This window comes from Mandrillus leucophaeus, unplaced genomic scaffold (genome assembly GCF_000951045.1).
Source record: "Mandrillus leucophaeus isolate KB7577 unplaced genomic scaffold, Mleu.le_1.0 Scaffold108, whole genome shotgun sequence".
NCBI classification, from domain to species: Eukaryota; Metazoa; Chordata; class Mammalia; order Primates; family Cercopithecidae; genus Mandrillus; species Mandrillus leucophaeus.
The window spans coordinates 559,388-577,772 of NW_012098987.1; the positions used below are offsets into that span (position 1 = coordinate 559,388).

Genomic DNA, 18,385 nt, shown 5'->3' on the forward strand with positions numbered 1-18,385 from the left:
GCTCTAGAACCTCCCATGAATTCTGGAGAGTCAGATGCCTGTGGTGGGCAGGAATAATGTTCTACCTGAACAAGGTGGCATGACCTGGGAGATGGAGAACCACACTGACCAGGCAGGGCCCTGCTGTCAACCTGCTGATGCAACAGGTACCCCCTCCCCACCTGGATGGCAGATTTCTTAATTTACACAACTATAGATGCATTTATTTGGCCTAGGACTTTGATTCCTTTTTTTTTTTTTTTTAAATGGCGTTTTGCTCTTGTTTCCCAGGCTGGAGTGCAATGGTGTGATCTTGGCTCACCGCAACCTCCGCCTCCCGGGTTCAAGCGATTCTCCTGCCTCAGCCTCCCAAGTAGCTGGGATTACAGGCATTCACCAACATGCCTGGCTAATTTTGTATTTTTAGTAGAGACGGGGTTTCTCTATGTTGGTCAGGCTGGTCTCGAACTCCCAACCTCAGGTGATCTGCCTGCGTCAGCCTCCTAAAGTGCTGGGATTACAGGTGTGAGCCATCGTGCCTGGCCAGCTCTTGGTTTCCAAATACCATTCTCCACCGAAAGGAACCAGGGGCCCCTTGCAGAACGGCTGATTCCAGGGCTGAGGCAGATGCTGGACATGGTGGCTCGTACCAGAGGCTGAGACAGAGGATTGCTTGAACCCAGAAATTTAAGACTAGATTACAGGCCATTTATTTTTATAGAATGTCTTTCAATTTAGGTTTGTCTGAGGTTTCATCATGATTATCACTGCAGTGAGTGATGTACTCCAGCCTGGGCAACAGAGCGAGACCGTGTATCTAAAAAAAAAAAGATTTTTTTTTTAAACTGGAAGTTTGATGAGGAATGGAATATTTACATAGCTTCAAGGTATTCCTCACAAAATACTTAATTACAAAGAGAAAAATAGTAACTTTACAATGGAAAAGTCTGGAAGACACCATCTTATTCAAGTGATCAAAATTAGCCACATCAGTGATGAGACAAATTGACATCATGCTATCGGAAGAACACAGCGTCACTTCTCTGATTGTTCTGCCAAAGGAGCATGAATCTAATCATGATAAAACCTCAGACAAGCCTACATGGAAAGACATTCTATAAAAATAAATGGCCTGTAATCTAAAAGAGTATCAAAGTCATAGAAGTAAAAGAATCTAAGGAACCATTCAAGATTGAAGAAGACTGAAGACCTATAACAACTAAATACAGCCATCATTTCTGAACATTGCTGATTGTGATGATTGTGCTGGAGGAATATTCTTATTAGTAAGAAATACTAAAGTATTTGGGCATGATGGGGCATTTTCACCGCTGAAGCTTTGCAAGAAGTCTCTGGAGCTGTCTCTTATACACATCTAGATGTGTATAAGAGACAGATCGAGACCATCCTGGCTAACATGGTGAAATTTCGTCTCTACTAAAATACAAAAACAAAATTAGCCTGGCATGGTGGTGGGAGCCTATAGTCCCAGCTACTCAGAAGGCTGAGGCGGGAGAATGGCATGAACCTGGGAGGTGGAGCTTGCAGTGAGCTGAGATCACGCCACTCTACTCCAGCCAGCAATAGAGCGAGACTCCCTCTCAAAACAAACACACAAACAAACAAAATTAGCCAGGCGTGAGGGCACACGCCTGTAATCCCAGCTACTCAGGAGGTTGAGGTAGGAAAATCACTTGAACCTGGGAAGAGGAGGTTGCAGTGACCTGACATTGCACTACTGCACTCCAGCCCGGGCAACAAGAGAGAAAATCTGTCTAAAAAAAATACATACATATAGGCTTACATAGGCAAATATGAAATTATGTTGAGACTAGATTTTATCTCTTGGTACTAACATAATCCACGGCATCACGTTGGACAAAAGACAAACATCTTCACTTTGCTGTCCTTTAGATGAGAAAAGTAAACACCTTTCTCTTTCATGAGACAGAAAATTTAGGTCTTATGCCAGAAAGGACTACTAGGAAGTTGAATTGTTCTGGAAAGTGTATCACATAAAGAGAAATTAATACAAACCATGTAAACCTTTATTATATAACTCGACAAATGTATTCAGAGCCTCTACAATGTGCAAGGCCTCCAGGGAGTGAAGAGATGAAAAAGAAACAGTACCGGTCTCCAGGGAACTGGTTTCTAGTTTCCCAGGAGTGGTAATTAGAATATAAATCAGAAAAGGCCATGTCATAGATACATACACAGTTCTCTGAGGGTCCAGGGTTGCTGACATCGGCAAAGGCTTTAGGGAGGACACAGCGTCTGAAATGTGACTTGAACGATATGTAGGTCAAAGGACCTTTGGAGATGCAATGGGAGGATGGGCCAGGTAGAAGAATCTGGCACAGAGCTTGGAGAACAGCTTGGAGCACATTTGAGAAAAAGTGAATAATCCATTCTTATTGAGATCTGGGTTTATATAGCTTTAGGGCATTTGAAGTATCTTTGTATAGGAAAAAGTCTAGGAGAAAATTAGAGGCAACTAAGTATGCATGTATGTATGTATTTATTAATTTATTTATTATTTTTGGAGACAGGGTCTCGCTCTGTCACCCAGGCTGGAGTGCAGTGGCTTGATCACAGTTCACTGCAGCCTTGACATCCCGGGCTCCAGTGATCCTCCCATCTCAGACTCCTGAGTAGTTGGGGCTATAGGCGCACACCACCATGCTTGCCCCTTGTTTTGTATTTCTTGTAGAGACAGAGTTTTGCCATGTTGCCCAGGCTGATCTTGGACTCCTAGCTCAAGTGATCTGCCTACCTCAGCCTCCCAAAGTGGTGGGATTACAGGTATGAGCCACCACACCCGGCTGTCCCCCATTTTAGATGCCAATCACAAGTCCCAGGTTCTGACCTGTACTTCTGACCCACCAGCTATAAAGTGGGGTTCCCATGACTCCCCCGTTAGGTTCAATTAGTTTGCTAAAGTGGCTCAAAGACTCAGGGAAATGCTTTTAAATTATGTTTACCCATTTATCTAAAAGAATATTACAAAGGATACGGATGAACAGTCAGATGGAGGAGATGCATAGGGTGAGGTATGGAAGAAGGGGTGTAGGACTTCCATGCCGCCTCTGGGAGCACCTCCCTCCAGGAAACTCCATGTGTTCAGTTATCTGGAAGCTCTCTAAGCCCTGTCCCTTTGGGTTTTTGTGGGGGCTTCATTATGTACTCATGACTGATTAGATCATCGGTCTTTGCTGGTCAGCTCAACCTTCAGCCTCTCTCCCCTCCCTGGAGGTCCATGGTTGGTGGCGGGGGGTAAAATTTCTAACCCTCCAATCACATGGTTGGTTCCCCTGGCAACCAACCCCCATTCTGAGGCTATTCAGGAGCATACCAAAAGTTACCTCATTAGAAAAAGAGGCCCCAATCACAGGAATTTCCAGGGAATTTTAGGAGCTCTGTATCAAATGCACCTATCACTCAGGAAATTACACAAGTGTTCAGAGCTCTGAGTCAGGAACCAAGGTCAAAGACCAAATATTAGAACAAAAGATCCTCCTAGCACCACTATTGCTCAGGAAATTAGAAGGGTTTTAGGAGCGCTACATCAGGAACTGCAAATGAAGATCAAAATATGTACCTTACAATGTCACAGACAGACACCGGAGATTGTTTGCATATGGACGGATTGATTAAATAAATCATCATATTGAGGATAGCAGGAATCAAGTTTCTCACTGGCAGAAATGGAGTTATACATATGGAAAGTGAAAAAACTAGAAGAACTATTTGGTGTTGGATTAGAAAGGTATTAGTGCAAATTCATAATTTTAAATATACATAGATGGATGTAGAAATAAATATAGATGTAAATGTGTGTATATGTAAAAGTTTATATATATAAATGCTCACATATATGTATACACATACACATATTTCATATATTCTCTAGCTCTGTCGACAAAAAGGGCCTGAGAACAGTGACACCTAACAGCAACGCATACACATAATGCCCAGATCTTGGTTTTTCTTTTCTTTCTTTTCTTTTTTTGAGATGAGGTCTCACTATGTTGCCCAGGCTAGTCTCAAACTCCTGGACTGAGGAATCCTCTGCCTCTGTTTCCCAAGTAGCTGGGATTACCGGAACATACCACCATGCCCAGCTTAGCTCTTGGTTTCTTTTTATTTATTTATTTAGACTTTTTTGAGACAGAGTTTCGCTCTCGTCGCCCAGGCTGGAGTGCAATGGTGTGATCTTGGCTCACCGCAACCTCCGCCTCCCGGGTTCAAGCGATTCTCCTGCCTCAGCCTCCCAAGTAGCTGGGATTACAGGCATTCACCAACATGCCTGGCTAATTTTGTATTTTTAGTAGAGACGGGGTTTCTCTATGTTGGTCAGGCTGGTCTCGAACTCCCAACCTCAGGTGATCTGCCTGCGTCAGCCTCCTAAAGTGCTGGGATTACAGGTGTGAGCCATCGTGCCTGGCCAGCTCTTGGTTTCCAAATACCATTCTCCACCGAAAGGAACCAGGGGCCCCTTGCAGAACGGCTGATTCCAGGGCTGAGGCAGATGCTGGACATGGTGGCTCGTACCAGAGGCTGAGACAGAGGATTGCTTGAACCCAGAAATTTAAGACTAGATTACAGGCCATTTATTTTTATAGAATGTCTTTCAATTTAGGTTTGTCTGAGGTTTCATCATGATTATCACTGCAGTGAGTGATGTACTCCAGCCTGGGCAACAGAGCGAGACCGTGTATCTAAAAAAAAAAAGATTTTTTTTTTAAACTGGAAGTTTGATGAGGAATGGAATATTTACATAGCTTCAAGGTATTCCTCACAAAATACTTAATTACAAAGAGAAAAATAGTAACTTTACAATGGAAAAGTCTGGAAGACACCATCTTATTCAAGTGATCAAAATTAGCCACATCAGTGATGAGACAAATTGACATCATGCTATCGGAAGAACACAGCGTCACTTCTCTGATTGTTCTGCCAAAGGAGCATGAATCTAATCATGATAAAACCTCAGACAAGCCTACATGGAAAGACATTCTATAAAAATAAATGGCCTGTAATCTAAAAGAGTATCAAAGTCATAGAAGTAAAAGAATCTAAGGAACCATTCAAGATTGAAGAAGACTGAAGACCTATAACAACTAAATACAGCCATCATTTCTGAACATTGCTGATTGTGATGATTGTGCTGGAGGAATATTCTTATTAGTAAGAAATACTAAAGTATTTGGGCATGATGGGGCATTTTCACCACTGAAGCTTTGCAAGAAGTCTCTGAGTCAGAGTTTAGTGTCCAGGATGTTTGTTAGGGAGTGTCTTTGGGATCGACACCTGTGCCAGGGCAGAGGCGGAAGCAGGCTTAGACAGAAGAAAAAATAAACTGTATGTAAGGAAGGCCCAGCAGCCTCAGCTGACCTCATGAGGAGCTCTGGAGCTACAGTGACCCTTGGGCATTGTCCCAAACCAGCCTGAAAGGGCTAGACTTTCAAATTATACCTTGATCAGCCACTGGGTGAGGACTGTTCCCAAAAGGGCATGAGCTTGGGTGAGGTTGCTTTCTGCAACTGAAGGAGTTGATGACTGATTGCTGTCTGCTGACAGCACTCCAAGTAGAGGGGACAAGAAGTCTTTCCATAAAGGGAAGCTCAGTGGCTTCACCCCACATCCACTTCCTCATATATGTTTGAGTAGTAACTCCTGCAAGATTTCTGATAGGCGTGTCTCCCTGGGGAAACTTAGGAAAGGAAGACTTGTAGGACAAACTATAGCTGCCTCTGCTATAGCTGGTCCTGGGGCCACAGTCAAAACGTATAGGCTTTCTAGGCCAGGCGCGGTGGCTCATGCCTATAATCCCAGCACTCTGGGAGGCGGAGGCGAGTGGATCACTTGGGGTCAGGAATTCGAGCCAGCCTGGTCAACATAGTGAAACCCTGTCTCTACTAAAAATACAAAAATTAGCCAGGTATGGTGGTGCACGCCTATAGTCCCAGCTACTCAGGAGGCTGAGGCAGGAGAATCGCTTAAACCCAGGAGGCAGAGGTGGCAGGGAGCTGAGATCACACCACTACACTCCAGCCTGGGCTACAGAACGAGATTCCGTCTCAAAAACAAACAAACAAAACAAAACAAAAAAACTTACAGGCTTTCTAAATTCCTCTCATTCTCAGCTACCACCTCTTTCAGCCTTGGTAACTTACCCTGGGAGGCGATTTAGATTCCCATCTCAGAAAGGTCTGAGTTCCTGGTCACCAGGCCTTTCTTTCTGAGGACAGAGTTGCTGTATTATCCACTTACCTTCACAACAAGGCAAGGGAATAACACGAGGCATTCAAGCAGATCCTCAGAGCACTGAAACACTTTTCCTTCCCCTTATTGTATAACAGAAGAAGAACTAACTCCTTCTGATGACCAGGGTCAATACCCTTGCCAAGATTGTTGGTCTATTTCTAGCCTGCTTGTCTCTGGATTCTAGGAGTCCTCAATGCCCAGGTGGCAGCTTTTGCTAGTAATTCAGACTTTGGCTGCGTCCCCTGGTGGAAATATTCCCCTTTTATTTTTTATTTTTTATTATTTTTTTGAGACAGAGTCTTGCTCTGTCACCCAGGCTGGAGTGCAGAGGCACGAGCATAGATCACTGCAGGCTCCAACTCCTGCACTCAAATGATCCTCCTGCCTCAGCCTCCCAAGTAGCTGGAATTACAGGTGCCCACCATCACAGCTAGCTAATTTTTGTATTTTTAGTAGAGACGGGGTTTCACCATGTTGGCCAGGTTGGTCTGGAACTCCTGACCTCAGGTGATCCACCCACCTCGGCCTCCTAAAGTGCTAGGATTACAGGCATGAGCCACCGCACCGGGCTTGCTTTTTTTTTTTTTTTTGAGGCGGAGTCTCACTCTATTGCCCGGGCTGGAATGTAGTGGCATGATCTCAGCTCACTGCAACCTCTGCCTCCAGGTTCAAGAGATTCTCCTGCCTCAGCCTCCCGAGAAGCTGGGATTACAGGCATGCGCCACCGTGCCTGGTTAATGTTTTTTCTTTTTTTTTAAGACGGAGTCTTACTGTGTTGCCCAGCCTGAAGTGCAGTGGCACCATCTCGGCTCACTGCAGCCTCCAGCTCCCAGGTTCAAGTGATTCTCCTGCCTCAGCCTCCAAAGCAGCTGAGACTACAGGTGTGCCCCACCACGCCCGGCTAATTTTTTTGTGTGTTTTTGGTAGAGACGGGGTTTCACCATGTTGGCCAGGCTGGTCTCGAACACCTGACCTCAAGTGATCCACCCGCCCTCAGCCTCCCAAAGTGCTGGGATTATAGGTGTGAGCCACTGCGCCCAGCCTCCATTTTAAAAATTATAACCATTTAAATGGGTATAAAGTGGTATCTCATTGTAGGTTTGATCTGCATTTCCTTAATAACCAATTATGGTGATCATCTTTTCATGTGCTTATTTTCCATTCGTATATCTTCTTTGGAGAAATGTCTGTCAAATCCTTTGCCTATTGTAAAAATGAGTTATGTATTTTATTAGTATTGAGTGAAGAGTTTTTTTTTAATATATTCTGGCTAGTAGACAGACTCTTATCAGATATATTATTTACAAATATTTTCTCCCACACTTTGGGTTGTTAACTTTCCTTTTTTAAGGTTTCCTTTTTATTTTAGTTTCCCTCTTTTTATTCTATTTATTTATGTATTTATTTTATTTTTTTGAGACAGGGTCTGGTTCTGTTGTCCAGGCTGGAGTGCAGCGGTGCAAACACGCTCACTTCAACCTCCACCTCCTGGGCTTAAGCCAACCTCCCATCTCAGCCTCGTGAATAGCTGGGACTACAGGTGCATGCCACCATGCCTGGCTAATTTTTGTATTTTCTGTAGAGGCAGCGTTTCACCATGTTGCCCAGGCTGGTCTTGAAGTCCTGAGCTCAGATAATCTGCCTGTCTTGGTCTCCCAAAGTGCTGGGATTACAGGTGTGAGCCACCATGCTTGACCTATATTTATTTATTGATATGGGGTCTCACCCTGTTGCCAGGCTGGAGTGCAATGCTGCAATCATGGCTTACTGCAGCCCAGACTTCCCAGCTCAAGTGATCCTCCTGCTTTCACCTCCCCTGTAGCTGCGGCCACAAGGGTGTTTTTTTTTGTTTTGTTTTGTTTTTTGTTTTTTTTTTTTAGAGATTGTGTCTCCCTGTGTTGCCCAGGGTTGTCTCAAGCTCTTGGGCTCAAGCTATGCTCCTGCCTCGGCCTCCCAAAGTATTGGAACAACAGGGGTGAGCCACTGTACCTGGCCTCGTTTTCACTTTCTTGATGGGGTCTTCTGAAGCACAAAAGTTTTTCATTTATATGAAGTCCAAATTACCTATTTTTCTTTGGTTGCCTGTGCTGTTGGTGTCATATCTAAGAACCCATTGCCTAATTTAAGTTTTCTTCTAGGAGTTTTGTAGTATTAGCTCTTGCATTGACCCGTTTTGTGTTAAATTTTAGTGTACTATATGAGATAAGGTCCAATTTCATTTTTTTGCATGTGGCTATTCTTTTCTCATATAATTGTTTTGGCATTTTAGAAAACTTTTCAATAGCCGGGCACAGTGGTTCACGCCTGTAATCCCAGCACTTTGGGAGGCTGAGGCAGGCAGATCACAAGTTCAGGAGTTCGAGACCAGCTTGGCCAATATGGTGACATCCCGTCTCTACTAAAAACACAAAAATTAGCTGGGCATGGTGGCATGCACCTGTAGTCCCAGCTACTCGGGCGGCTGAGGAAGGAGAATCTCTGGAACCCAGAAGGCGGAGGTTGCAGTGAGCTGAGATCGCGCCACTCCATTCCAGCTTGGGTGACAGAGGGAGACTCCATCTCAAAAAAAAAAAAAAAAAAATTCAATAGCTTTAGGGTACAGTTGGTTTTTGGTTATATGGATGAATTGTACAGTGATGAAGTTTGGGCTTTTAGTGTACCTATCACACTAGTAGCATACTTTGTCTCCAGTGGGTGATATTTTATCCCTCACCCCGCTACCACCCTTCCTGTTTTGGCACTCTTGTTGAAAATCATTGTCCATTGCTATGACTTGAATGTGTCTTCTCCAAAATTCAGGTGTTGCCAATGTGATAGCATGAAGAGGTGGGGACTGTAAGAGGTGATTGAGGCTATGAGGGATCCTTTCTTGTGAATGAGATTAGGGCTCTTATGAAAAATGTTTCATGCAGTGTTCAGTCTCTTGCCTTCCACTTTCTGCCACGTGAAGACACGGCATTCCTCCTCTCCAGAGGATGCAGCCCTCACCAAACAGCCAAACCTACCAGTACCTTGATCTTGGACTTCTCAAGCTCCAGAACTGCAAGAAAATAAGTTTCTGTTCTTTATAAATTACCCAGTCTCAAGTATTTTGTTATAGCACACAAGCAAATTAAGACAGCCATAGATAAACATGTTTATTTCTAGACTCTCAATTCTATTCTATTGGTCTGTATGTCTATTCTTTTGCTAGTGCCACAGTTTTTATTACCATAGTTTTGTAGTAAGTTTTGAAATTGGGAATTGAGTGGTATACCTTTGGCCTTTTCCTTTCTTTCTTTTTTTTTTTTTTTTTTTGAGACAGAGTCCCACTCTGTCCCCCAGTCTGGGGTGCAGTGGTGCAACCTCAGCTCACAGCAACCTCCGCCTGCTGGGTTCAAGCGATTCTCCTGCCTCAGCCTCCTGAGTAGCTAGGATTACAGGCATGAGCCACCACACCTGGATAATTTTTGTATTTTTAGTAGAGACAGGTTTCACCATGTTGGCCAGGCTGGTCTCGAACTCCTGGCCTCAAATGATCTGCCCACCTCAGCCTCCCAAAGTGGTGGGATTACAGGTGTTATCCACCATTCCTGGCCATATGTAGCCCTTAATAGGGAAGAACGACTCACTTCTGTAGACTCAGAGGGTCAAGAAGAATCTGGGAATTCAAGATTTTGGGGGGCATCAACCAAGATGTCTCTATCCCATGTGTCAGAGCCTCTCTCTTTCCCAACCAGAGCCCTGACCTAATTTGGTTGGTAGTTTAATCTTCTTTGGAGTTTGGCTACACTGATGATTTAGTCTGGGTCTTGTCCTCAGCATCTCTGCCTTCCCACCTTAGGTCACAAAAGTCTCTTTACATGCTACCAGAGACCCTCTGGCGAAAGCTTTCATTTGGCTCTTAGTTGCCTGGTGGTTACTCTCTTAGCCTTTTGGTTTCTTTTCCTAGAGCTTCCACAGAGGTAAGCAATAACCATACAATCCCATTGTCCTTAGAACTACTATTCCTGCCATATATTGCTTGAGCTAATACATTCTCTTTCATTGGTATACCATCTCAGTTCACCACTGGTGAAAGTTTTAATATCTGGCCGCCACCTTGTGCCAGGGGTTATCTGGGTTCCATCTATTACCAGTAACAGGGTCCTCCCTACCAGCTACGTGGGTGAGTGACCCAGTTCCAAAACTCCATCTTATCTGTGCTTTCTCAGACCTCTCCTGGCTCTGACTGTGGTAGTTTGGGTTTTCCAGGAAGTAGATCCTGAGACGGACTTCAGCGTACAGGATATTTATTAGGGAGGGCCCTTGGGATCAACATCTGTGAATGGGAGGGAAAGGAAATAAGATTGCACAGAGGGTGAAGTCGATCTGAGATGTAGGTTGATAGCCTCAGTTAACCCCACACAGGAATCTCTCCAGAGGAAATGGATCATCAGAGCTGTTCTGACAGGACAAAATAGCTAGGCCTTTTGTATTAGTCTTTTTTCACACTGCTATAAAGAAATACCTGAGACTGGGTAATTTATAAAGAAAAGAGGTTTAACTGACTCAACAGTTCCACATGGCTAGGGAGGCCTTAGGAAACTTACAATCATGGTGGAAGAGGTAGCAAGCACATCTTAGATGGCAGCAGGTGAGATAGAGAGAGAGTGTGTGTGAAAGAGGAACCGTCTAACACTTATAAAACCATCAGATCGCCGAGCACAGTGGCTCACGTCTGTAATCTCAGCACTTTGGGAGGCTGAGGTGGACAGATCACGAGGTCAGGAGTTCGAGACCAGCCTGACCAACACGGTGAAACCCCGTCTCTACTAAACATACAAAAATTAGCCGGGCATGGTGGTGCGTGCCTGTAATCCCAGCTCCTCAGGAGGCTGAGGCAAGAGAATTGCTTGAACCTGGGAGGCAGAGGTTGCAGCAAGCCGAGATCGCACTATTGCACGCCAGCCTGGGCAACAAGAGTGAAACTCCGTCTCAAACAAAAAACAAACAAACAAAAAAACACCATCTGATCTCGTGAGAACTGATTCACCAACACGAGAACAGCATGGGGGAAACCCGCCTCCATCATCCAATCACCTCCCACCAGGTCCCTCCCTCCACACATGGGGATTATGGGGATTACAATTTGAGATGAGATTTGGGTGGAGTCACAGATCCAAACCATATCACCTTTCTACTTCTGCCTTGATCACTCATCGGATTTGGGCAACCCAGAAAAGGCACATCTTCTTGGGCAAGGTAGCTCTCTGCACATGAGGCAAGCCCAGAAGGAAATGGTAGCTGACAGCTGTGTGCTAAGCACAGTCCCCACAGCAGGGCAGCACCTTCCTTGAAGGGGGATCTGGTCAAAACATCTCAACATCCACCACAGGTATCATGTCAGCAATTGACTCTCAAATTGTTCAAGTAAAAATTAATTATGCTATGTATGCAACTTTTCTGTTAGTTTGAAATACTTTAAAAATAAAATGCTTTTAAAACAAATGAACAGACACAAATTAAATATGACTGAAAAAAGGTCTGAAAAAGAGCCTCCTGTTTTTTTTTGTTGTTGTTTTTTGAGACGGAGTCTCGCTCTGAGGCTCAGGCTGGAGTGCAGTGGCCGGATCTCAGCTCACTGCAAGCTCCACCTCCCGGGTTTACGCCATTCTCCTGCCTCAGCCTCCCGAGTAGCTGGGACTACAGGCCCCCGCCACCACGCCCGGCTAGCTTTTTGTATTTTTTTAGTAGAGACGGGCTTTCACCGTGTTAGCCTGGATGGTCTACGATCTCCTGACCTCGTGATCCGCCCACCTTGGCCTCTCAAAGTGCTGGGATTACAGGCTTGAGCCACCGCGCCCGGCCTGAGCCTCCTGTTGCTGACACAAAGAAAGGAGCATGATGTTGAAAAGATGAAAATTCATTCGAATGAATAAAATATGGATGGCCAGAAGAATTAGTGAGAGGTAAGAGTGAAACAGTAAATTGAAGCTTCATCTTTGCTGATGCAATATAATTCCAGGCCTTCAGAATAGGGCAAGAATGCAGAATGCTTATTGCCTCACATTTACACTGGCCTTTAATTTCACCTCACCTCTTCTGAGTAGGTGAAGTCTCTTCTAGCTTGCCTTTAGTAGTTCCTGTTCCCTATCTCCCTCTTCCTTTTGTTCCTTTCCTCCTCACGACCATCATGAAAATTGGTCTGTGGAGATCTGAGTCTTTCCTAAGCTTCTCATACTGGGATGAAGATTATTTTTAGGATTAATCTGAGTCACAGAGGGAGGAGGGAAAGAACCATTTTAATCTTTTCCTTTTCACTCCTTCATAACCTGCTGTACGGCTAAATCATTTTACAAACACGTCTTTCCTCCTTTTCCCTAGGAATGCTTTGCCTTTTATTTTTCCTTTGGAAACAGTATCCATAAGCCTTCATCAGAAGCTTCTAAAAGTGGAAGGAATTTTTCTTTGTTAGAATGGACCACGGGCTAAATTAAAGGAGATTGCTATAAGCTGCTTTCATGTAAGTAAATCCATTTATTATTATAGCGGTTGTTGGGATCTGAGGGGTTATATAGTTGCCCCTGCTTCCCTTTCTCACTGGCCCCCTCAGCTATACCCCTGTCTTAGTCTGTTTTGTGCTTTTTATAACAAAATACCTAAGACTGAATAATTTATAAAGGAAAAAAAATTATTTGGCTCACAGTTGTGGAGGCTGGGAAGTCTAAGAGGGGACGGCATCTAATAAGGGCCTTCTTGCCGCATCATCCCATGGTAGAAGGCGGAAGGGCAAGAGTGATCTCACGAGGGCAAGACACTGAACTCGAAGCTTCCAGCTTTATTATAATCAGTATTAATCAATTCATGGGAGTGCAGCCCCTATGACCTAAACACCTCCCATTAGGCCCCACCTCCCAACGCTGCTGCATTGGGGATTAAGTTGCCAACATACCCTTTTTGGGGAACACGTCCAAACCATAGCAACCCCACTCTGGATTTTCCCTTCTGTCCCTCCGAGGCTGAGTGTGGAAGGCACTCCTGCTTTCTGTGGAGAGATGCAGGCAGAGACTGTGTTTGACCTTCCTCCTTTGCAGCAACACGCTTGAGCATGCCTCATGTTTCACTGTTGGACCACATTTCTTTGAAGGGTAAATAAGCATGTGAACGCTACACTTTAAAAAACATCTCTACCAATTTACACATTAAACACTGAGGAAACAAGGAAGAACAAACAAAACCCCCCCACTAAGTTACCCCAAAAGGTGGGAGAAAGTTCTGTCTTGGATAAAATAGGCACTCAAAGGCTATCTGTTGAATGAATTGAATGAATGAAGAGAGATCTGGGCCAGGTGTGGTGGCTCATTGCCTGTAATCCCAGCACTTTGGGAGGCCAAGGAGGGCAGATCACCTGAGGTCAGCAGTTCAAGACCAGCCTGGCCAACATGGCGAAACCCCATCGCTACTAAAAAAGTACAAAACTTAGCCAGGTGTGGTGGCGGGTGCCTGTAATCCCAGCTACTCAGGAGGCTGAGGCAGGAGAATTGCCTGAACTTGAGAGGCAGAGGTTGCAGTGAGCTGAGATCGCACCACTGTCCTCCAGCCTGGGCGACAAGAGTGAAACTCCATCTCAAACAAACAAACAAACAAAAAAAAGATCTGGCTTAACTTAGGTGAATGATAGTTTAAACAGGCAAGCTTCTGGCTGAAGATACTAACAACAACCCTTATTTAGAGTAGGTTAGCCTTTTCAGAGTGCTTCCACACACATTATCTCATGTACTCCTTGGACAGACCCTGCCCTGCGAGGGAGGGGAGCAGGTGCTATTTATACCATTTTAAAGTTGAGATTAAATGACTTGCCTGGAATCAAACAACTAAGTGGCAGAACTGGGGCCAACACCTAGGTCTGCTGACTACCACTGGCGCCAAGGCACCAGAGAGATTCTTCTGGTTTCAGAGTGGAGCCCCCAAGGGTTACTGTTGGAGGACTTGTCTTACTTAAAACTGTCATAGACTGTGTGGAAGCAGACCCATGTAGGAAACATCACACGGCTGAAATGGCCTTAAGCTCTCCAGGGGAGTAAACACCAAGCAGATGGATCTAAATTGAAAAGATAAGCTTCACACAGCTTATGTGAGTGGACAAAAATATGGCAAATGAGTTTCATTCTGTACTGAATTGGAATAATGCATTTAGTATTGTTAGTCTAAAGTCACTTAAAAGATGAGTTTGGAGCTGTGTTTTATTCTAAGAAAGAGACCCATGAGTTATTGTTGACTGTTTCCTAAAGTCATATAACAATATGCTAGGCCTCTTTGCTAAGAACGTGGAAAACAGAACTGAAAGCATTATTTTGTCTTACATTTGACAAAATGGTAATGAAGTTATACGTGGAATCATGCATTTAATTCTCCCTGGAAACCGTAAAAAAGAGTCTAGTATTTCATAGATATACCAGGTCAGAGAAAGAGGTAACTAAAATGACCAAATAGATTTCCTAAGAAGAAAGTTGCTTTAAAAGTAGAATTAAATAAGGGGAAATTTGAAGGAAACCCCTATTCACCTTTCATTTTTAACAAACATTTATTTGAGAAACCACTATATTCAGACACTATGCTCAACACTAGAGTTTACAATGACTAAAACACAGAAGTTCACAATCATTGTGTGAGAATACCAGCCGGGATGAATCATGAGTCCAACTCAGCACAGCTATTCTTGTGTGCTTAATGAATTGGCAGCTGGTTTAGGGTGCAATCTCTTGAACTTGGTTGGTATGTGTTGGTTGCCGAGGCCAATCAACCCTGGTAAACCTGCAATCAAGTTCTTCAAGCAGCAAGTCTGAAGGACTGGACCTTTCATATCAGCTAGAGCATAAAGTGAAGTTATGATTTATTAACAGTGTCGTTAACATTTAGTTGTTTACCTGGGTCTAACAGATACCATCCTTCTCTGTGGTCTCAGCACTTCTGAGCTAGGAAGGTGCAGATAGTCCCTGCTTGTGACTGAATTATGTTCCCAAAAGTTGATTTCTAACTTGGTTGTTTGAAACTGAAAATGCATTTTTTTCCCCAGAGAATTAATGTTAGAAATACTGGTTCTGTTCTCAGGCAAACTCTTAGAAGGCCATTTAGCTTTGAGACTATAGAACTGTGACCTACGACATTGTTTCTATGGGAAAATGTGCCCCAGAAGGAACAAGGTCTTCCTTCCTACCCCACTTCCTACCTCCCTGTGTAATGAAGCCTGTGTGTTTACTACAGGAAGTGCTGCTCCCAAGAGTGGGCAGCTGGGCTTTGAGGCAGCCTTGGACACTTATCCCCAAGGGCAGAGATATTCTCACTTCTCCTGCCCCAGCTCTGGCAGGGAGGGGAGTGGGAGCAGGTCGGGAGTCTGTCCCTGACCCATCTTCTTCAGGGCTTCTGGTGGGTGGGGTTCTAGCAAGACTGGCTACATAATTTCTGGGGCCCTTTGTTCAAAAGGCAGAAAAATAAAAATGCTGCTAAGCTAGTGAAGTATAAAACTTTTTTTCCTTTCTTCTGCTCTCTCTCTCGACTTGTTACAGTGTTTTAAATATGTGATTTAATGTTGTTCTATGTAAGAAAAAAGAAAAATTTAAATGATTAGCATGAATGTTATAATTCATTTTTATACTGTGCAAAACCAGTTTTAAATACAAATATAAGATCATTTAACTCCCGAGGCAGGAGGATTTGCTTGAGCCCAGGAGGCCAAGGCTATAGTGAGCTGTGTTTGCACCAATGTACTCCAGCCTGGGCAACAGAGCTAGAGCTCTATCTAAAAATTTAAAAAAAATAAAAAATTAACTCCTTTGTGGACTCACCAAAATGACACAATTTCTATTTTTTAGCTCTTACATACATATATAGTTGGTTATTACCAGAACAGTAGAAAAACTACACAAAACTACCTCAACTGTTATTTCACCTTTTTTTTTTTGAGATGGAGTTTCACTCCGTCACCCAGGCTAGAGTGCAATGGTGTGATCTTGGCTTACTGCAACTTCCACCTCCCAGGTTTAAATGATTCTCCTGCCTCAGCCTCCCAAGTAGCCGGGATCACAGGTGCCCGCCACCACGCCTGGCTAATTTTTGTATTTTTAGGAGGGATGGGGTTTCACCATGTTGGGAAAACTGGTCTCAAACTCCTGACCTCAGGTGATCCACCTGCCTCAAGCCTCCCAAAGTGCTGGGATTTCAGGTGTGAGCCACCGTGCCCAGCCCTTATTTCACTTCTTGACGCACACACATTGTACTCACACTCCACCTTTGACTTACTGAGGAGTAAGAAAGTACTAAAAGGCAAAGGAAATGTCCTCAACACAAGCAGTCAGCTAACACAGGGAAGTGACACAAGAAAGAAAAGATACGATACGGTACCTTGGACTTTAATGTCTTAGGATGCCATTGCCTTCTTTCTGTTTGAAGTTCTGGTTCCAGTGGAAAGCATGACTTCTCAGAACTATCAGGACCCCTACTTACTCAGTCGTAGACTAAACAGGCTTACCTTGTATAAATACTTATTTGCTTTGTCTCGTTGAATTCTGAGGCACTGTGGGCTCACCAGAATCCTGTGCACGTGGGTCATGGAGAATGATATATATGAATGGAGTGGCAAGAAATAGTGAACATACTTATTGCATCTATCTCCTCTGCTCACCTGCGGCTTCACTGCCACATCTGATTTCACTACACAACGTGAGTTCAAAGACAAAATCATCAGGAATGTCGGCCGAGCGCGGTGGCTCATGCCTGTAATCCCAGCACTTTGGGACGCTGAGGCGGGCAGATCACGAGGTCAGGAGATCAAGACCATCCTAGCTAACCTGGTGAAACCCCGTCTCTACTAAAAATACAAAAATTAGCCGGGTGCGGTGGCGGGCGCCTGTAGTCCCAGCTACTTGGGAGGCTGAGGCAGGAGAATGGCATGAATCCGGAAGGTGGAGTTTGCAGTGAGCCGAGACATGGCCACTGCACTCCAGCCTGGGTGACAGAGCGAGACTCCGTCTAAAAAAAAAAAAAAAAAAAAAAAATCAGGAATGTCAAGATAGTCCTAGCAGAGCATTAAACCAAGCATGGGGTTCTTTTGCACACAGGGCCCTGTGTAATGCCCTGGTTGTGGGAGGGAAAGGAGAGAACTGTGGCAGTATGGGATGGGCATTCATAGGTTTAGAGGCCAGGATGGGCAGGTGAATCTTAGGCCTCTTGAGCCCCTGGCTGTTTTTCTTCCAGAACACCAGAGCTAGGGGATTGCCAGAGACAATGATGAGTGCAGATAAAGACTGCAGAAGTGGTTATCAGTTTCCGGGGATGATGACATCCTCTGGGAAGGGAGTTCCAGTGGCAGTAATTATCAAGTGGCAAATGGCGGGTGAGAGGCGGGATTGTGGAAGGCAGACCTACTAAGCCTACCATATTATATACTAATTGATAAATGGAGCACTCAGAATGACCAGTGAAAGCAAATGTTGGGTACAGGTTTAGTTAGAGGTAGTGATTACCTTCTTCCCCAAAGGACAGGATAGCTTGACTACTGAAGTGTAAAGGGGAGGAGCATGACCCTTGTGAGTTGAAAGCTGCTTTGTCTCCACAACTCAAAATATTTATCATTCCCTGTGCATGGGCTGATGAACATCATGTCTGTTCTTTCCTTTTATTTACTCTGGTCATGTGGCAGAGGCCCAGGTTGTTCTCAAAATCTGAGACTAGTTATAGAAGGCTTTGGGGTCTCAAGAGGTTCAAGTTGGACACTGTCTCCAGAAATTAGGAGTATCTGTTCTCCTCAAGCTATTGGGCCTCTCAAGATATAAGGAAAGACAGAATACAATAAGAAAACCTTTGGACTAAATTTCCCTAAAGCTAGAAAGTGTCATTCTCTCTATGCTTCTCTTAAAAAGTGTGTGTTGGGGGAGGCTGTAAGTTTTGTATTACTAGTTTAATTCTACCATTTCTACAAATTTGCCCTGCTTGCAGAAAATACTGACTTCCAAAGCAGACAAATTAGAGGGGCTCTTTGGATTATTTATTTGGTTTTATAAATTTATCCCAATAGATATTTCCCAGTACATTCAAATGTTTAATTATATAACCATTATTCAAAAAGTAAATGTATAGTTTTTGTCTCATAAATTGATTTTATTACAAGGAAAGCCAG

At 44.1% G+C, this 18,385-nt stretch overlaps 1 protein-coding gene across 1 annotated transcript in view; it reads left to right on the plus strand.

The window, feature by feature from the left end:
• MAPK6 (mitogen-activated protein kinase 6) overlaps positions 1-18,385 on the plus strand; it is a 131,465-nt gene that overhangs the window by 52,209 nt on the left and 60,871 nt on the right. The window contains exon 2 of the mRNA XM_011986212.1: positions 12,595-12,733. The gene's annotated coding sequence lies outside the window, so the exon portion shown is untranslated. The remainder of the gene's footprint in view (positions 1-12,594; positions 12,734-18,385) is intronic.